The following is a 22,693-nucleotide window of genomic DNA, read 5'->3' on the forward strand; positions in this document are numbered from 1 at the left end:
CTAGTAACATTTTAATTGCTTATGCTACTTCACATAACATATAGAAGTGTCATATATAAAATAACTGTTTCATGTAACTATTAAAGAAACATAGAATATAATATTGTCCTGTAATCAGGACATTTGCTATGTCTTGATTATTTCCGCAGGACACAACTGCCTGAAGAGGGACTGTCCCTCGCAAAGTGGGACAGGTGTTAACCCTAAAGCCCCACCTTGGACAATTTACAAGGTGGCAAACCTACAATAGGTATCCGCTGGCATGACTCGGCAGACGGATGTGGCTCCCAAGAGCCAATTACTTGTCTGTACTGAAGAGTATCAATACCCATGTATCAGCCAGATGAGAGCAGATTGTATGAGGAACACACAAATAAAATGATTAATTCACTGGACAGGCCACCAATACCGTACAGTCGAACGCCATTCCGTCACCTAATGGGCAGCCATTCCCGATACTGTAGTCATGTAGTCCGATGTAATATGTATCATAAGGTAATATTGTGGTCATCGCTCCCACCCAGGGGTGTGAGTGACACATGCAAGCAACAATGTTGGTGCATGTGCAAATGCGTGAGCGAGCGGCTATAAGAGTGATTGGCGACCAGTATGCGAGTATTGCACTGGTAAAGCAATGTAGAGGCTAACCAAGTGTAAGAAGCTGTAACCAGAGGTCAGCAATGCTTAACACTGTGCAAACCCATGCACAACTGCTCCAAACTGCTTTAATGGGCCTTACTCCATCCGTATCCAATGGACATGTTCTGCCCTGCAAGCAAATGAACATCCTTTGCAAGGGTTGTAACCAGGACCCTGTGCACACAGCTAATGTGATTTACCAATACGCCATGGAAGATATATAGGCAACAGACAGTAACACAAACATATCATACAGTGCAGTCATTCAGCAGTATAGGAATGTACCGTCAGATATGTCCAGATCACTGGTGTTTGCAGACCTGGCCTTCATGTGTTTAAGTGTGTGAGCATGGCCAGTATGACCATTCAGTATGTTGTCGACTGACATTGCCGTCTTACCATCAAGTGTGTGAGCATGGCCAGTATGGCCAGCTGTATCGCATGTGTTACATGTCTAGGTAGTCTGTAATGTGGTGCTGACCTTTGTGTTGTACACTGACAGGTGGCATGCTGTGTCTGCAGGGTATCCATCGGTCATGTGGCATTGACTGTTTCTACATTTCTGCATAGCGGGGAGGACGCCCGACTGTATCTACATTCCTACACAGGAGAGGGTGGGGGGGGCACACCTGACTATTGGTATATGTGTACATTGGATGGGGTGCACACCTGATACATGTACACATTTGCTAGTACTGTACTGGTATGTCAGGCACTCCATTTCAGTGTGTAGACCTACCTATTGTGCTGGCTAGAGGCATACCGGTGTACTACAGATCTTAGCCTTAATTACCAACATATTAGTTTCTGACTTCCTAGCCTTCAAAACCTACATCCAACTGTCTGGCCTGCTGTAGTCTGTCTGTGTGGGGTTGTAGGAGGGGTTACCCATAGGGCACATTCAGAGGCCATAATTCAGCATTTGTTTGTGTCGGTCTACACCTGTCCAGCTGGTTGAGACTTGTGTGGGCTGTATGGACACACATGATGCTCAGCCCATTACCCGCAGTGGGTTATGACACCCTGTGTACTACTGGCTACTATGGTGACCCACATATGTTCTACAGATGTCATGGTGCCACTATGGACATCTACTGTCTGCTGCCTTAACATTCGGCCACCAAATTCCCTTGCATGCTCACATCCATACCATAGCTACAGGTACCAACACATTCTAATACAACTGCCAATTAGTAGGTTGATTGACTTACCTTGAGGGTGTGCCAGACCTGAGGATGGTGCTGGAGGGCTGCCTATGTTGGATGCACATAGTGCACTCCCTATACATGGCTGAGCACAGGTAGTGTCATGTTTGGCATCCCTTTTACTGTCTGTGCGAGTCAGAGGGTGACATTCCCTGGGTCCCTACTGTGTCAGTGCATATGCTATGCGTTGCCTCTTTGCCAAGGCCAGGTCATACTGGGCATGCCTCCTTCCACCTACTGGGTCCGGCTCAGGTTGTTCCTCCTCCGAGTCACTCTGTGCCTGTACAGGCCTTGGCATTGGTGGGGGGCTGTGTGGCCCTGCCCCATGCTGTTCCTGCTGCAGCTGTTTCCACAGGATCATATTGTGTAGCATAGCACATACCATAACAATTTGGGTGCATGTAGCTGGTGAATAATGCAAGGCTCCACCGGGTGTGTCCAGACACCGGAACCGTGACCTGAGCATCCCAAACACATGCTCTATTATATGTCTGGCCTGTGTGTGTGCCTCATTATGGCGTTGTTGTTCAGGTGTGTGTGCATTTCGAATGGGTGTCATCAGCCATGGCTCCAGTGTGTGCCCAGCATTCCCCACTAGGTGACTGTAGGGGATGTCCATATTGGCAAAGCTGTGGTACAGCTGTGTCAGATGCCATATATTGGAATCGTCATAGCTTCCAGGGCAGCCAGCACACACATTCAGTATAATGCCCTGGGCATGGCATATGACCTGGCAGTTGATGGAGGGGATGCCCCTGTGGTTAATGTAGGCCCTACCCTGCTCACCATGTGGTGCTTTGATGCATATGTGCATGCAGGCTATAGCACCCACTACCCCAGGGTAGTCTGCCATTTGGTGGAAGAGGCGCATATTGCTGGTCAACACCTCACGTGTGTTGAGGAAATGTACGTGCTCACTGGCATGTGGTGACATGGCATCCAGGAATTGGTGGAATACCCTGGATGCAGATGCCTGTGAGATCCCCATGATATCCCCAGTTGTGCTTTGGGAGGTACCTGTGGCTAGTATACCTAGGCCTACACATACCTTGGTATCCACTGGGATGGGTTCCCCTCGGCCTGTTCGATGTGTCAGGTGTGGCCGGCACAGCTCAACAATCTGCTGTAGGAGGTCTCTGTCCACCCTATAGTGCTCCACTATCTCCAGCTCATGTAGCCCCTGGTAGGTTACCCTGGGTCTGTACAGTCTTCTCTGTCTCCTCACTGAGGGTTGTTTGGCAGCATTCACATCCTCACCACCCTCAGCCTCTTGCACATGTTGGTCTATGTTGCCTGCTGCAGCCCGTCTCATTTCGTAGGTTTGTTTGTTAAAATTTCCCCGCATGTATACACCGGTGGTGTAGAGTGTGGAAAAACCTGAGAGGAAGGTGCTTGCTCACTTTATCTTAGTGTTCTGGGCTGGGCTGGTCTGCTGGGCCTGTAATCTGCTGATTCTGATAAATATCACCTGTTTGCCCAGCTTGTTCACCTTGATTACTCTCCTACTGCTGTTGTCCCTCCCAATTGCACTAGGCAGGTATAGATACACCCCTAGCTTAGGCGTGCTAAGCTAGGAGCAATCCCGAGACACAGGGCTCCAATCCACGTACAGTATGCCTGACACCCCCCCCCCATGATTTCACCTATATTCAAGTCCTGCACCCGGCTATCTATACACATACACTCTTGGGACCTGCATCACACCCTGGGGATAAATGGGATTCACTATTTTCCACCTCATTTGCATAGTATTGTCTTCTAATGCATAGTGACATGACCCATACTGAGCCTCCCCAAAAATAACCACTGCTTACTGTCGCGCAGACCCACACACAACTGGTTAAAAGCACCTTACTATCACCGTATTCAATGTCCCTTGTTCTTCCCAGCAACAAAATAACCGGCCTCTGCATGGCTAGAAACCAGGACCCTGCACACCACAGACAATGTGCTTTACCACTAAGCCATGGCAGATATACATACATCTGAGGTTATCACGTACAGATCATCCAGCACAGGCATTCAACAGTATAGGACATGTATTCCATCATGTAGATTTCTGTGTGCTAATGTCCACACACACACACACACACACATATATATATATATATATATATATATATATATACATATATACATATGCACACACATACGTAGATATAGAATATATATCTCAACAGCGAACCACGTGACACCAAAGCATTAGACAAGAATGAAAAGGAAACCACATGTGCCTCCTGCATTATGTACTGGTGTTAATATCAAGGCAAGTGTGTTTCTGTGCTTCACACAGGTTCAGACGGTATTCAGGGTAAGATTATGGCTGCTGGCATTACTCACCAGACCTATTGTCGAATGTATGGGTATGTCTTGCCAACCCAGTCTACTGGCCAATTGCGACATTTATGGCCACTATATAGGAAAACAACAAAACACACTCCTCAACACATCCAGTAGCTAGCCACTCACAGACACCAGACTGCCAAACACACACCTGTCATGCCTTGGAATAGAACACCTACCTGTCTATTCTATCACACTACAGCATTACACAGTTACAGAACACGCTACCATTATTACTGTTACACAGCACTCCCAGAGGTGTACTTCTAGGTGGCTGACATCATCAGCAATGGCAAAGTTGGCGATAGGGATTGTATGGAGTGTGAGCAGTCTAAAAGCATTACTCTGTCCCCAGGCAGACAGAGACACACACACACACACACACAGTTGGCATGGCTGGGATTAGAACACCGACCTAACTACCTTATCACACTACAGCATTATGCAGTTACAGAATGAGCTACCAAGATTACTGGGACACAGCACTCCCAGAGGTGTACTTCTAGGTGGGTGACATCATCAGCATTGGCAAAGACGGCGATAGGGATTGTATGGAGTGTGAGCAGTCTAAAAGCATATTTCTGTCCCCAGGCAGATGGAGACACACACACACACACACACACACACACACACACACACACAGTTGGCATGGCTGGGATTAGAACACCGACCTAACTACCTTATCACACTACAGCATTACACAGTTACAGAATGCACTACCAAGATTACTGGGACACAGCACTCCCAGAGATGTACTTCTAGGTGGGTGACATTATCAGCATTGGCAAAGATGGCATATTTCTGTCCCCAGGCAGATGGAGACAAACACACACACCAGTGGTGGGATTAGGACAACTGCCTATCTACAGACCACTATTACAATACTACATAGATACCAGCTACGCCACAGACACTACACCTTTCAATACTGTCAATATGACCTTCTAGGAATGCAGACATCAACATGGATGCTGGCAGTTATGATGTTCATACCTGTGAATCTGTGTGTACAATGTAAGAATCCATCCTGAAGTGGAATATGGCCATGTGTTGACTGGATGACTACTACTGCTATACAGGGTTACAATGGCCATGCCCATACACATAGAGGCACATAACTGACACAAGGTGTCACTGGGCATGCTCACACACTTAGTCGCACACGGCCATTTGGAATGCACTATGTGTCCATCTACACAACATTATACTGGGCATGCTCACACAGTAGCATAGGGTTGTTTTGTATGCACTCTGATTCTAAACACGGAAGGGCACAGTGGCCATGCTATTACAGTTAGACGTGAACAACACATTGTAATGGAGTCCAGTTTCGATAGTTGTCATTGTTAGCAGGAACGCTGCACTACATATATCTGACACCGGTCTTCTACACAATGTCTGCTGCTGTCCGTCACCTTGGATGTACCAATCTATACCTGGCACACTACTAGCACCAGTGGTGATGTCCTGCCAGGAGTGGCTACTTCACCCATATAGTGCCATTCATAGTCAAATGTCCTGAGACCAGGTTAACACTCTGACACCTAGAGGACAACTGCATTGTATGTGTATGCTAAACAGTGCTAGATGTGTAGCGTTCGTAATCACAGCTGCTCAATGTAGATCCAACAATGGGGAATACTGACATCTGTGCAGTGAGGAACACCTGGCTGAAGGCTCAGTTGTGCACAATAGCACAACCACTGTATACCTTGGAACCAGACATGTGCACCATAACAGAGGTACGGACCGCTCCAGGTGGTGGTGTCCTCACGTACATGAAGGCCACTCACATGTACTGACCAGTACACCCTCAAAAGGCATCACAGATGTGTCAGGTGCAGATCACAGTGTCAAAAGCTGCATTCTAGGATGTAGCCCTCAGACATCACCATGTCCTTGGACCAGCAACACACATCCAGACATGTGGTAGGACATATAATAGTACAACACCATGTGACCCATGACCAGTGGACTGTACCTAGCTCTACATCAACTGTGCAGACTACCCATGTACTGACACAGTTGCATCATGTGTTATGCAATGCAATGATACCACTGTTCATAACCAGGTCAGCTGTACATATGACAGGGGCCCTGGGTCATATACAGCAGTAACAGATGACTGTTGCTGTACACCAGTAAACACCCTCATGTTTGGATATGACATACATGTACCTGCCATGGATATGTACATGCCACACACACACACACACACACACACAACACATATGTATATAGCATAGCTGTTGCTGTCCTTTGTGCAGACAGGTGGCTACAGCAATTACACACATGCACATGGAAGGTAGGTCCATGGCTGTTGAATGCTAACAGTACATAAGGTGTGATATCAATGTTGACTGAGTTAACATTCCCTCTGTACTGGTTACCCATGACAACTATCATATCATACAACAGTCCATGTGTCATGTATGTCATCACACATGTCCACCAATTGCAATGCCTACAAACATGGCAAAATGACAGGAATGTAGGACCTACACACATGTACATGTAGTGGTGTGCGTTCAGCTACCATGCGTGTGCAGTAGCTGATGTTTGCAGGTGATGTGTGTCTTACTACAACATGCAGTTGCAATGCAGCCCCATCATTGCCAACTGTATATGGTGATATGCTGACAGTATGGTAAGATGTACATCAGGTATGGATGGATGTGTGGACATAACTAAGTGGTGGGGCATCTTTGCAGATGGATGTTTGCTGAGGACAGCTCACAGGTGTGTCACAAGCAGTCCTACAATAACATGTGCAAACACTAAGCTATGGTTCTGTTAATTGAAGGAGAACACATACAACCTACATAGTGATCAGGGTGCCACTGACTGTAAATCACTTGACACCTGTAACACTTAAGACCTCCAGTGTGCATATATCAGCACAATTGCCAAAGGTAGCATCGGAACACATTGTAATGCAGGCAATACTGCTGCATGTCTGTCATACTTATCATAAGATAGCAGGTGTTTGATTAACAGTACTGCCATGTGTGTTTGCTTGTGTGTCCATATATGTCATGTATGGTGGGGAATACATCCCAATTGTTACTCACTCTCCTGTACACTGTTGTAGAGATCTGTACATACTGCATTGTAGAAAGCAAGACATAGGCAGGGGTGGGGTGTGTATCACACACGTGTGCTATCTGTATGTGCATGACATAGGTGCATTCAATTGTGGACTCCACAGTGTGTGTGTGTATGTATGTATGGCTGTCTGGTCCATGGAGTGAGGATGTATGTTACCATAGTGAACAGATAGGACCCCTAACCCCTCCAGGTGATGCAATCTACTACCCTGTTGATGCCATTGATCTTAGGCATTACTGACTACCTGTACATGTGTATTCTCTGTGTCGTGTCATGTAGGTGCACAGTACTGTAATGGTGATTACCACATAGGCAGGGGTCCTCACCTCAACACTATCAAGTGTGTGTGTGTGTGTGTGTGTGTGTGTGTGTGTGTGTGTGTGTGTGTGTGTGTGTGTGTGTGTGTTACAGTGTCATTGACCCTGTGAGTGTGGGTGTGTTACTGTGTGTCTGAATACATGTGTGTGAATACCTGTGTGTGTGTGTGTGTGTGTGTGTGTGTGTGTGTGTGTGTGTGTGTGTGTGTGTGTGTGTGTGTGTGTGTGTGTGTGTGTGTGTGTGTGTTCGCATCCTGTAATGTGAATGTGTATTACTGCTACACAGTGAGGCCTCAAGCTATCAACTGGCCTCTATCCTTGTCATCAGCTAGATTGCTATGTACTCCCCGCCCCATGTAACTGTACCTGTAATGTCACCGGGTATGCATGTCACGTCTCTAGCCACTGTAGCTTAGTACACAGCTCCCATGCTCCTGGATCAGTAGATGTGTAGACATCTTTGGAATGTCAGCCTTTCTAACACTGAGGTTGAGGCTACAAATAGCATGCTGGTATTGCCATACATACCTGTGAGTAGTCCACATTTACACATGGGAAACTAACTGCAAACACTGACACTCAATGGCACATGCAATTAGGCCTGAAGGAGGGAAGCAGGACATCATGACCAACATGCTGTTACTGTTGTTACCAAGACACATACTGTGAACAGAAAACAATGCATTCTAAACCTGTACTACATGGTATGTCTGCTGCATGTCAACAGTACACAACAATTGTAATCTACACTTATCTCCCTATTCTGTTCACCCTGTGCATCAGACCATATGAGCATGTCCCTGCACCGATGGTGTGGATGACAGGGATGCGGCACAGGCATCATCATATGCACAGGGTGATAATGTTTGCCAGGGGCCTAGGCTGCACCAGTGGATGACATCATGTGTGTGGGTTAGGGCCTGTGATCTAATTGACCATGTGTGGTTGTTATGCATGTGTGTGTTGCGGTGCCCTACAGATGTTTCTGGTGTGTGTGTGTATGTGTGCACACAGTTCTGCCATGTGTCTGGCCTACACAGGGGTATTATTGACAGCTTCAGGCTGTACAGACCAGGTTTTGCAGCTCACGGTGTCCGGTCATGGCCATGTGACCTGCGCCTGCCATGGGTTGCATGGGCACTACCAGGCAGAGGTGCAGATTGGGTACTGTCCGATGACACATGTCCACTGGAACTGTGTCCCTGTTTGGACCATCCAGGGCCATGAGCATGTGGCCTGCTGTGTCTTGGTGTGGTCAGCGCAGCACCAGCTGCACTGCTGCTGCTACCGCCACTATGGGAGTGGCCATGTGAGGTAGCTCGTTCACGTAGACCTGCACCAGGTGACGTAGCTGGCCTACATCAATGTGCCCTATGCCTCACTCCTACCAGATGTTCTAGCACAGACAGCTCACGCTCATGGATTGTCATGCCACGGTCAAGGATTCCAACCATGTCACCCAATCATCTGTCCAAAACCTCAGCAATCTGCTGTTGAGCATTTGCCATTGCCTGGATGTTGTTGTTTAAAGAATGGATAGCAGCCCTCTGAAGCCTCTGCCCTTCTCTGTTCTGCCATTCAGCACATGCCTGTGCCGCCATTACAGCCTGAAGCATGCATCTGGTGACACCAGCTGCTGGGCTCTTTCCTGCAGGGGCATGTCGTCCAGAGGTCCTCCTATGAGCAGCTCTGGCCACATGCCTGTGTGGGCCATCTCCAGTCATTTGCCTGACACCATGGTGTGAATACACACCTTCCATAGCCACCACACTTTCCTGTTCCAAGCTACCACATGCCAACTGTCCTTCCTCTATGGCCACTGGTGATGGGGTATGTGTTGGCATGAGATCTGTGTGTGGGGATGAGGGGGATATAGGTGGAATGGCAACCAATGGCACAGATTCAGCCCCTGACAACCCTGCCTGTGCCTCAAGCATATGTTCATCATCACTGCTAGAGTCTATGGGGACACTAACATCAGATGGACCTCAGGAGGGTAACACACCTATATCACCTGTGAGGGCAGACAAAGACTCTACATTACAATACAGACACACACAGATGCACACAAACACACACAGACACACAACATGCATGTGATATGACAGAAGGCATGCAACATGCATGCGATACAGTAGACGGCATGCAGCTCTGACAATAATAGTGGCAGTTATCATACATACCTGGGTTGCACACAACAGCATGCATGTGTCATAGCAGAAGCCATGCATTTCATACAATCATGGTAGTAAGCATGCATCCCTATGTTACACTATGTGGACCAGCACAGGTTAAAAGTACACATGGCTGATGTGTGGCATATGACCTTGACATTAACATGTAGTATGACATGTAATCTGCTGATGTGTGCATTGACATGAATACATGTTTAACACAATGGTGTCATGTCACATATACAGTAGGTTAATGGTGTCACATTGCAGTGTTGTCTGTCCACCCTGCAGATAAAATGCACATTTAGCAGATGTGCATGACCATTGCAGGGTATTATGAGGTGTCTATATTGCTATACAGTGTGAAGTACAGACACAGTGCATAGCCATGACTGTGTGCATACACAATACATATATACTGTGGATTGTGACCCATGTCGCTGAGGTGTATACACACTAAACCATGATGTGGAATGTGTGACACAGGTCACCGAAGGCCATACGAATGGCACCCCTGCACATCTGCAAACATATTTTAGCTGCCTGGCAACCATGTCCACACATGGCAGACTTGTCAATACACCATGTCCCACATGACATTTGTGTACCACACACATGAGGTGCACAGCTGACAGTGATGTCCAACAGCAGCAAGGGAAATGTACTGTATCTGTGGCCTGATGTGGTTGTCTGTGTATGTATGTGGATGCTGTACAGGTGACTACTGTCATGCTGTGACACAGTCATGATGTTCAACACATCTTATGTGGTCAAATGATGTTACACCTCCACAAGATGTGCACAGGCCTGCAGGATGTCTAGTGTTCCACATCTGCAATATAACCATCAACAAAGGCTATAGCTGGACCATGTGGAGCCAATGTACAACAGGGTGTACACACAAACACATCACATCTACTGTGTGTTGCTACATGTCTCTGGTCATCCTCCATGGCCATGTGTGAACATGTGTTGGCCAAATGGTTGTGATGGCCATCTATCTCACATGTTTGTGTTGTCCCATATGACATACACCCATAGATGTCATATACTCCACTGTCCACAGGGTTATGCAGACAAAGGGTTGTATGTTTGGTATGTGGGATATGTTTTACAGGATAGTGAGACAATGTTGCAGCCAGCCCACTACATGTCATGGACATGTCAGATGGCACATCACAATGTGTGCACTCATAACGGGGCCATAATCCACACTGGTGAATCCTGTGGGCTGCCCATACTCCAGCTCACTGTGTAGTACTATTTGTGTACCCCACATGTGTAGTTCTGATGTGTAGTACATGTTCCTTCATTGAACAACACCTCCACCATTGTATGCACAGCTGTCCACACATCTAGCAATGACAGTTTGTGAGGTTTCATGTTGGTGTTTCACATAGTTTGTAAGTATTGCACATGGGTAGCCATTGTGATAGATTGCAGATGCGACCTGTATATTGTGACAGGACCATACATTATGTGCACATGTGTTAAATGGCCACATGGTGAATAGATCTGTGCATTAACATGCCTGATACTTATAACTGTCTTACCTGCCTGCTGTCTTACCAAAATGCCAGCGGTACCTATATAGGGGTGACACAGCAGTATGATCATTATCCACACCTTTATGACAGCTACAGGGTGCAATGTGCATGTTAACACATTCACCAGTACAATAGGATATACTATGGAGTATGGACATGTGTGCATACACAGAGTAGCATACTATAGTATGCGGCATATGTGCATACATGCCTTGCATATGATGTTACATTACATATTGTACAGTGACACATGCAACTATATGGGATATAATAGCTATATGTGCAGTAGTGACTTACCAGGTAACTCCAGGCTCGGTGGTTGAGAGACACCCACCTCCACGATGTCAGCTAAGGCTTGTGGATGCTGTTCTGCCGGTGTCCCCAGGTTGGCCAGTAGCTCCTCGGTACTTGTGAGTGGGGGCTGGGTTGGTGGCCCACCACCTGTTGCACCTTATTCCCTGGCGATTGCATTCGCACGCTGTTTCGCCCAGCTGATTAGGTCTGCATACCTGCTGGTATATGCGGTTATGGCCAGCCACATCATTAACCCTCCTGTGAAGTTCCTGCCACAGGTCATCCCGCTGCTTTGCATCCTGTGGCACATGGCTAAACAGGACATCATAGCTGTCTTGGAGGTAAGGTATGAGGGCCTCATCCTCCAAGCATGTATAGGCTGTTAACCTTGCTTACAGCATAGCTGGAAGACATAATGATGGAGGCAGGTCACAGTATCTCAGAGATGCACAGAGATATAGCTGCACATACATGTGTATCACATTTATTATGTATAAATAGTTGTCTTTGCAAATCTTCATGACACTGACACCACTGACATGTTTGTGTCACACACATGTGACACTCAATGGGGATTGGATATTATCACCATATATGTGTGTGTCACCTGATTACATTGCTCATACTCCATGTGGATGCTGTCTTGATGTGGGCATGTCTGTTTGCCTGTACTGGTGTTCTTACCTATTAGCACATGCCTGGATGTGTCCACATTAATGCTGTCGACCTTGATGCTGTGTATATGTCACATATAAACACTTACACTGCCTTAACGGACATGACCTGTGACACTGCAGACATGCACACAGAAGGTTTTACATGCATGTGTTTTGCCATATACATCTACACGGCACTGTACAGCAGTTCATCACCCTGCCACGTATCGCCTGTGTTGCACATGTGATACACATGGCACACTGGCTAGCCTGATGGTATTTGCAGGGATGGTTATTAACTATAGCATGTACAGCCAAGGTCATCTAGTAGTTTTTATGCCCTGGGCATGTATCAGCCTAGGATGTAAGGTTATCTAGCTGTAGCCGACAGCCGTGTTTCCAGCGCCAGGTGAAGCAGTGCCACATAAGTGATCCACACGGTTAATGATACATCTACCATGCGGTCATCACACCATGTCTGACAGAGGTGAAATGTGCAGCTTTGCTGGACAGAGATGCATAGTATGGTAGGAGTATGTAACATATATGGCACAAGGATCTGTCCAGCATGTGGCGATCCTTGTACTAGGAAGGTGGATGTCCATGACGTATGTATTTGAGATCAGGATATGTATGTGTAGCATGTCCAACATCACAGTGTTGAACATGGCTTTATGCAGGGTAGGCATCATGCTACATAGTGGAGATGAGGATTGTGAAGGCTGGTGTTGGCCAATCAAACATGGCCAATACCCCTTAAAGGTGATATGTGATCCGATATAAGTCACTTGAGTGATGAGTATGGCTGAACAATGATCTCTATATTCATGGATGGCACCCTGTCATGACTAGGGTTGCCACTTATGACTACCTAAAGGGCTTGGTGATGTCTCTATCTCAGGGATGAAAACTGCACAGCAGCATCCCTTACACACAGTGTCCATTATGTTGACCGCTGCCTAGGTGGTAGTTCATGGGTACAGGGTTATTAACCTAGCGGTGACAATGCAATATGCAGCTGTCAGATTGTGCACATATGTCACACACCTCACCCGCAAAGCTCCTTCTGTATGTTGTCCACAACACTGAGTTAGCTATTTTTCCTAGGTCATAACCATTCACATACTTACATAGGCAGATGCCTCCCGTTTGTCTGTGTGCTATGGTCTGCAATGAGGGGGAGTAAAATGAATTAACCATGTCTTACTGTAGCTGGCACTGGTGTGATATGCACATATTAATCAGACACTTTCTGTAGTGTTGGTTCTGTCAACAGTCCACTGGCAGAACACTCCTGTGACATACGAATGTACATCTAGTATACTGAGTGTAGGTGGAACACAGTATGGGTGATGATGTCCTATGACCTGACACAGGTATGATATGCAGTGTGAAATCATCCGTACTGTCATCTACATCTGTACTGCTAACAACATATACGTTGATTAAGTTTCATGGCCTTTCAGACCAGACTCAGCAGGGTAGTAGTGCAGTGCCTCCCATTATGAGTGGGGTCTCCACTTTGTGGGTTGTGATAACTGTTGGTGTGCACCATTCAGTGTTTTCACAGACTGACATGAAGCTATGTTTTACATGATGTGTATGTGTAGAGCAAACTGTTTTGCCATATGTGTATGATACAACCTGGGATGTGGACGGGTCCCATGCAGCCTGAGTGCACCTTGTGCCATCATAGTTATGGTTACAGGGGCTTTGTAGTGTACATGGATATATGATCGTGTACCTGTTGGGAGGGCAGTGTGTTTATGTTATCCAGCACTCTATCTGTATTGCTTATTCATGCTCAGCACTTGTTCAGAACATGTAAGTACTACATGAACTACTAATTACTATAGCACTCAGTCCTCCTCATTACCTACAGGTAAACACTGTTTGTATTTACATTTCCCGCTTGCTTAGAGTAAAACAGCTCTTGTACACAATTTCCTCACTTATCTAGAGGGAAATAGTTATATATTCAGGCATGTCCAAGTGTCAATTTCCAGTGTTCTCGCCTGTCTATATGATGAATATGGGCATCTTGAGGCAATATAGAAATTGTCTCATGTACACAGTCAATACTCCCCTCCTAATATACAACACTACAACCTGTGGAAGATGCACATATCTAGCCATGCTGGAGGTAAAGCTCTCTTCAACCCGGACTGAACCTGACAATCATGTGGGGATGTTAAACATTTGCACCACACCACACTCATCACATAGTCTCACTAAATCTCTACCACCACGGGCCACACATAGTAACACAACAACATTTGCTGAGCCTCTCAATACTACACTGTCTAGGCAACAGAGAACTCCAAAGCAGAAATGCAGGCAGCCCCCATCCCCCAACACAACACCAATGACTTCTAGCCAACAGTCTCAGTGTGCCCATCAACCACAGCCAATAGGGCAAAATAACGTACCCAACACACTAGTCATAGGTGACTCTGTAAGCGGTCACACTGATGTCCCACTCACCAGGCTACACAAGGAGATAGTTACTGTCAACTGCCTGTTGGGTAACAGCATCCGCAACATAACCTATGCACTCAGGTCACTCCTCAACAGGTACAATATGACTGTATCATTGTCCATGTTAGTGTGAATGCCCTGAGATGTACCTTCCTGGACTACATATAAAGAGACATGGAATAGCTCTCCGATCTTGTAGCCCAGGCAGGTATCACCCTAGCCCTGAGTAGCATTCTGCCATCATCCAGACTGATAACGCAGTACAAGGACAAAATTATTTACTTCAACAATTGGCTATGCTTCTGGTGTCATTCCAAGGGTATCCAGTATCTGTCTGCTTTGAATGACATGGTCGTCAGAACACAATGCTTTGGCACAGATGGCCTGCACCTGTCGGCCCTAGGATTCCGGATAATGGCTAAGGCTCTTGCTGCTCCTATAGTGTCTGTTTTAGGCACAGTTCAAATAACATATTCACCACCATGACAGGAACAGGCAAGCAGAACCTGAGGGTAATGCTACTGAATGTTTGATGTCTTAATCTCAAATGCACTCACCCAAGGCACTCCTTGTAATGGACCACTTTGATATCTGTGCAGTGACTGGGACCTGCTTTTAGGCCCCTGAGAGCATCCCTGCACTACCAGGCTATTACTCATACCACACCTTTCAGTCATGTAACCAGGACCAGAACACCCAGGGCGGAGGTGTGTCCATATTTTCTAAGGATATCCACACCTCCAGGCTAGTTGCTTAGCACAATGCATCAGAGGTTATCCAAGTGCAACTAACTCTGGCCATAACTGCTTTACAAATTGTAGCTTGCTCCAGATCCCCCACCATACCCCACGGTTAATGGTCCTCTCTTCTTGGTGTACTGGAAATTAGGGTTCAACCAGACACACTACTAATGTGCAACTAACACTACCCCACCATTAACTGGGATACCTACTCATGTACCGACACATTAGGCCAACACTTTCTGGGATTCATAAACTCCAGTCACCTGGATCAACCTATCCACACCAAAACCAGGGGCAACAATATCCTAGACCTGGTCATTACCAACATGTGTGACTGGTGTTCCACACCTGGGGTTATCTCCTCGTTGGTCAGATCCGAATGTACGCTAATCACCCTTGTTATCCACATCCCGGCACCACACCCTTTACGGAAACCACAGTACAATATTTCTACAAAGCCAACTTCAGGCTTCTTATGACAGCAGTAGTAAACGTCATGACACCCATGCAGATGGATAATACAGTTACAACCGCTGAATCATACACAACTGCACTTAATTAGGACTTACACGACTGCATGCATCATGCTATCCCAAACAGAACCATAATGCTACCCTCCAGAAAAAGGAAGCCACTCTAGTGGTCCACTGCCATGGACATAATGTACAACAGAAGGAGGAGACTGTTGCAAATTAGAGTACAATACCATGAGTGGAGGAGCTCCCTGGTCAGCCTCAGTAAGAATCTGAGATCCCTTATCACATCCTCCAAAGCTAGCTGCGTAAACATAGCCATGACTAATTCGAAGGACTACCACAAAGCATTCTAGAGGTATGTCACTAGTCTCGATGGCGATACCCACATCTGCTCTGACATACAGCAGTAAGGCACGAACATTACAGAACCGAATGATATTGGCAACATCCTGGCAGACAGGTTCAGTACTAACTTTACACCTCTCTCACACCCTAAAGGGCCCATATCTATACAGGAATGATGCAGAGTCCCTGCGATGACAACTACGCAGTTCAAAGCTGCACTTTCTAAAGCCAGGAACACAGCATCCATGTGACCGTACAGTACCCCAGGCTGCGATTTCCACGAACTTCAGAATGAACTGGCTCCCCACTTAAGCACCATATTCAATAATAGCCTTGCATCAGGCATTGTGGCCCCTGAATGGTGCACAGCAACAGTTATCCCACTCCACAAAGGTGGCGCCACAACGGACCAGGGGAACTATTGCCCTATATGCCTGACTAGACTGTTCTGCAAGGCTATGGAGAACATCATCATGGATCTCATTCACAGAGACATTGGTGGCCTCCAAACCTTTGATTCCACCCAGTTTGGATTTGTTAGGGCCAGACCATGCCTCCTAAACCTGGTAGACTCCTTTGAGACAGTTACCAAGGCATTAGATGAGGGTAAGGAGGTCCACACAGCCTACCTTGACCTCTCAAAGGCTTTCAACACTGTTCCCCATTGTGGTATTATCAACATACACATCCACCTGCACATTAACCCCTACGTCATGAGATGTTATGCAAAGTGGCTCATGGATAGAACCCACACAGTGAGGGTAGCATACCCTAGGTCCTACTGTAAATCAGTTACAATTGGCGTCCCCCAGGGCTCAGTCATAGGGCCTCTCATGTTCGGTATATGCTTCTCTGAGGTACAGGTTAGCGCAGGAGGACTTAGGCTGAAAAAGTTTGCAGACGACTGCAAACTAGGGGCAATGATTGATTCCCCAGCTGATACAGACACCCTCCATAAGGGTGTCACTGGGATGGATACCTGGTGTCAATAACATGGCCTCAAGCTGCATGCCACAAGGTGCATAGACATCCCCTTTGGATTGCACCAATCACCCGTGGACTCTCACATAGGTGGTAGTCCCCTACATACATAAGACATAATAAGGGATTTTAGAACCCAAGTAGATAGCATTCACTCCTTTGATAACCATATTGGCAAGGTGGTATGGATATCCTTCTACGTGGCTTCCCTAATCTCTAATGGGTTTGTAGCCAGAACAAAGGCAGCCATTGTGCCTCTCTACTCATGACTTCTGAAACACATTAAAGGGTACAACACCCCATTTGGGATGTACCTTACGAGACAACAGCAATGGCTTGAAACACCACAACATTACCACACCAAGAGGAATACTGACCTCCGAAGGATGACGTATGCAGCCCAACTACAGAAACTCCAACTGTACTTGTTTGCATACCGCGTACTCAGAGGTGATGTCTGCTGGACATAAAAGGCCCATGTCCAAAACAGTATTGATGGATATGCTCCACATAAGCAAAAGCCCCTGAGAACCACATGCTCTGGGATATGTACCTAAACACAATGATGACTAGGACGTGCTGGAGGGATACATTCCTGATCCGGACACTCCCCATGCTTTGAAACATGATTCCTATGTACATCAGGCAGGGACCCTCACTAGCACTCTTCAAGAGATGCCTCGATGGGTGGATGGGAGACAGACATGTACACCAGGGATCTCTGCAGTGGCTGTGCTGTACAGAAGTGCAGGAAACTAATGGTTCTGCTGTTCACAGGCATAGGAAACTAACCTAGAGAGGTGGTGCAAGCCAAAACACTGTAGCTAGGTTTATGAATGGCCTTGGCCAGACAGCATATTACCTACCTATGAACCTATGAACCTATTACATGTCCTATGTGCATGGATAATTAACTAGCTCTTCCATTTCAATTAGCTATCATGCTGATACACTGTCTGGTGACTACAAGTCATATGTATCCTGGTACTGTGTATTGTACATACCAATAGACATACCTGATGTTTGCATAACATAACAGTAATGCTATGTAAAATGTTAGACATATCTACCTACAATACTGTACATTACACATTTTTGGCACAATATCCCACAATGCAAATCATAACTGCACACCAGGACCACCTTAGACATGTTATTCTCAGTTATACGCCCATACATATGCCTACTGTTACAGTATATCAACATATACTATCCCCTGTTATGGCACGTACTTGTTGGATCAACCCTGCTACTGACAGCGGCTAGAGTGGAATTGTTGTGTTCAAAGTCCTTATATAGCATCCCTTGTGGTGTATGAGGTGTTTACCTTGTGGCCTACAGCAGTACACATGATTTCTACGAGCATTACTATGCTCAACAATACATCACTACATAATACCTTTTCCCACTATATGCATTGCGTACACTTTAATTATTACAGAACAGGTACTACATACACTGACATACTGAGTGTTCTACATACCTTATTAGCAACCCGAGTTGTTGTTGATGGTAATTTAAATCCTATTCGGTTTGTGTTGCAATCCTCGTTGTAATGTTTTGCTGGTATATGCAGATGATTTGAATGTATGACAAGCCATCCTTTTATACTTAGATATCAGTAACATGTGGTATCCTGCCACCAATTGGTGTTTCAGAGTAGATGATTACATGCACATCAGCTGTGCAGCTACTACATTAGCCAATGACATGGCAACAGTGGTGTATAATTGAATACTCCACTTTGGCGTTGTCCCTTTGCCCTACCTTCGAGGAAGACGGCCTGGATGTGTTGTTTGTGATGAATTGCAATAGCTATATGGAGACACACAGAGCTAGATTACCTTCATGGCCCCCGTGGATTGTGTGTAACGGTTAGAGGATGTAGTTCTACTTGCGGGTCTAGCTGTTATATTTCTGAACATTGCTACTTCTGCAGGGTTTGTACCTGATACATCTGCAAATGTTTAGGTCTGGCAAGGATGTTTGGGCAGCTCAAAGCTGTGTGACTATGCATAGAACGTTAGGTGTTTTGAACTGTGCTCACCTGACATCTTTGGTATACTGTACATGTGTATCATACTGTGCTGTTAATCAGTAATTGGTAACACTTCCTGGTGTACACACAGCCATCTGATACGGGATTATTGCAACCAAACCCTGTAACATCGGCGGCTGTTCCATTGTACAACAGCAACTATTTCACATAGGGCCATTTTAGTGTGTCTCTGACAAGGTATGTTAAGGCTTCTGCAGATGTCATAGAGTGAGCGGATATTTGTGATGTTATTACAGTATGTATTGCAATTGTTTCAGGTGTGGGGGAGATGTAGGTGGGTATACATAGAGGATGCAGGTGTGTAGGAACTGCATTTATACATATTCAATATGTGTGTGAGGGCTCCTTCCCTATTTGAAGACCTATCCTTTAGTGGACTAATACTATGGTAATTGCAGGCTGATTCATTAAGCCATTGTCAATTGGTTCCTGTATAGCATGCAGGTGATGTTGGTCCTTCAATCCCTTTGGAAATACATCGATATGTAATGAAATGTTGCTACATGAAAGCTGTCTCATGTATTTCTTTCACAGATATTTGCACTCATTGGAGTTTTGTTAGTGACTGAACCTCTTTGGCTAGGGTTGCCACCTTTTCAAATGGCCATAGTGGGACATTTGCAGGACACACATTGGATTTTAGAGGCCGACACATACTCACGGTCAATACAAAGTATAGAACTTTACATATATGCCTATATAAAAGCTTATTCTTGTAGTGGTTTACTTGCTTATCCTGTTTCTTGTTACATGTAGGTATTTTAGATACAGACATGACTATTTTATGCAACAATTACATTAAATATGGAACATGCCAAATGTCTCGAGATTGTAGGATATTAGTATCTGTACTCAGTTTGGTCAGAACACTACCACACATAGAGGGACTGTCCCTCGCAAGGTGGGACAGGTGATAACCCTATCTTTGGCTCATGTCCATAGCACATATTTGTAATAGTGTATAGGCATATACTCTCCATATCCTTTGTTCATAACGTTCAATCGTGGCGGAATGTGTGATTGCTATGGTCCATGTTATACACATATTTGAAGACTTCAACCGCTGTATATGACATACCCATGGAGTCAGGAATGCACACACTTCCAACGACCACATTACCATTCCCAGACTCCCAAATCCCACAATACCGAACACTCAAACTCGCGACAGTCAAACTCCCGAAAGTAACACAAACAGAGAACACACACATGCACACACAGACACACTGCTACCCATCACATCCAAACAAACCATCCTACACTACGTATGGGCAGTTGGCCATGCCCCCATGCACCCCCCATGTGGGTGGCTGCGCACCCCACACCACACCTACTTTAATAATCTACCTCCAAGATAGCACAAACAGACACACGAAGCAAACCCACACACACACATTACATTCCCCCGGAAACACACACCACACTCAGAACACACACTTACACACACTACAGCAATCAGAAACACACTTACAAACAGTACCTACCTGAACCGCAGCACCAAAAGCACTAACTAAATGTCCCTTAACATCGTGATAGTAGTACTCGCGGTTCTGGTCTTTCAGTACTGTGGTCTTTTGGTCTTTAAGCCTCGTGATTACTTGTGTCGGTATGTAAAGCATTCGGTATTTGGTAGTTATCCTATTTATATGTACCTCCATGGTTGTGTAGATGTTGTTAACCTATCTATATATTTGCATATATATATATATATATATATATGTATATCCATATATATATCAACATATATCTCTCTATCACCCTCTCTCTCTATATATTTTATATATACATACATATATATATATATATATATATATATATATATATATATATATATATAGAGAGAGAGAGAGAGAGAGAATACACCTTTCATTGGGTACATGGCGGTTTATACTATTTCCCGAAGTCTACCCTTTTGTGTTTTAACCTGTCAGAATACACAACTGCCGTTAGTACATCTCAGGTAGCTTAGTGGTAGGTTATTGTGAAGATTGTGTACATGGTTGCGTGTTCTACTCCTGGCAGTGGTCATTTTACCTCTCAGAGCAGGCACTATTAGTACAAGGGTGAATAATGCACATTTCAGTGGTTCTGGGCAGCTTTGCCCATGATCTGTGCATTATTCAGCAAAGGTTAGACCTGTGTTGTGCATATCCATGTAGTCATGTTTAAACGCCGCTTACCGGCGCAAAATCCCGCTAACATGTGCTTAAACATACTTTAATGACCTGCACCCAACATCCCTTATTCGGGACATCAGAATTACATAACAGCCCTTGCAGGTCATGGAACCAGGACCATGAATGATACAGTCACTGGCTTTACCACTGAGGCATCTGGGATATGTACAAGTGTTATGGTGTTTAGTATGTAGAGTGTACTAAGGCTGTTCCCCAATACTGCAAACAAATGTGTAACTCAGCTGGTGTACATATGGATGATACCTGTTAATGGTATGTCCAAGTGAGGCTTAATGGATATGCTCCAGCTATGGGAATCCATGTCACAGTGAGCCACACACTGTAATGAGCTATACCTTACCACAACCATAACTGGAGAATGCTGGGGTGACAGATACCTGTCATGGGTACTCCCCATGCTTTGGAACTAAATCCCTGATTACATTATATGGAGCCCCTCAATAACACACCAGGGAATCCTTGCAGAGTGGGTGGGGAACAGTGGTTACACCCCAGGGATCCCACAATTGGCTCTGCTCCACAGAGGGACAGTTAGTTAATCAATGGGGTGGCAACAGCAGACACATTTTGGCTAGGCTTATGAATGGCCTCTGACAGTTAGACATGTACCTACTGATGCACCTAGGAACCTATACATACAGTATCAACACATGCTGATAGCTTAATTTACTGTTCAGGTATTGACTTACCTTATGCCAATAGCAGTTGTGTGTGCAATAGTTGAGGGCTGCCTATGTAGGATGCACACAGTAGACCACCTATACATGACAATTTACAGGTGGTCGTGTGTGTGTGTGCCATTCATGTTTACTGTGTGTGCAGGTGGAGAAGTGTGTCAATCCATAGGTGCCTACACTGCCAGTGTATGTGCTATACGTTCCCTCTTTGCCAAGGCATGGACATACTGCACACGCTTACATCTGCCTAGTGGGGCTGGCACAGGGTGTTCGTGGTCTGAATCCCTCTCTGCCTGTGGTGCCCTTGGCAACTGTGGTGGGCTGTGAGGGCCTTCACCATTATGTCCCTGCTGCAGCTGTTTCCACAGGATCATATTATGTAGCATGGCACATACTATGAAGATGTGGGCACACGTGCCTGGAGAGTACTGCAAGGCTCCACCAGATATGTCC

The sequence above is a fragment of the Protopterus annectens genome, chromosome 11.part0 (assembly GCF_019279795.1).
Source record: "Protopterus annectens isolate FY-2018-M chromosome 11.part0, PAN1.0, whole genome shotgun sequence".
NCBI classification, from domain to species: Eukaryota; Metazoa; Chordata; order Ceratodontiformes; family Protopteridae; genus Protopterus; species Protopterus annectens.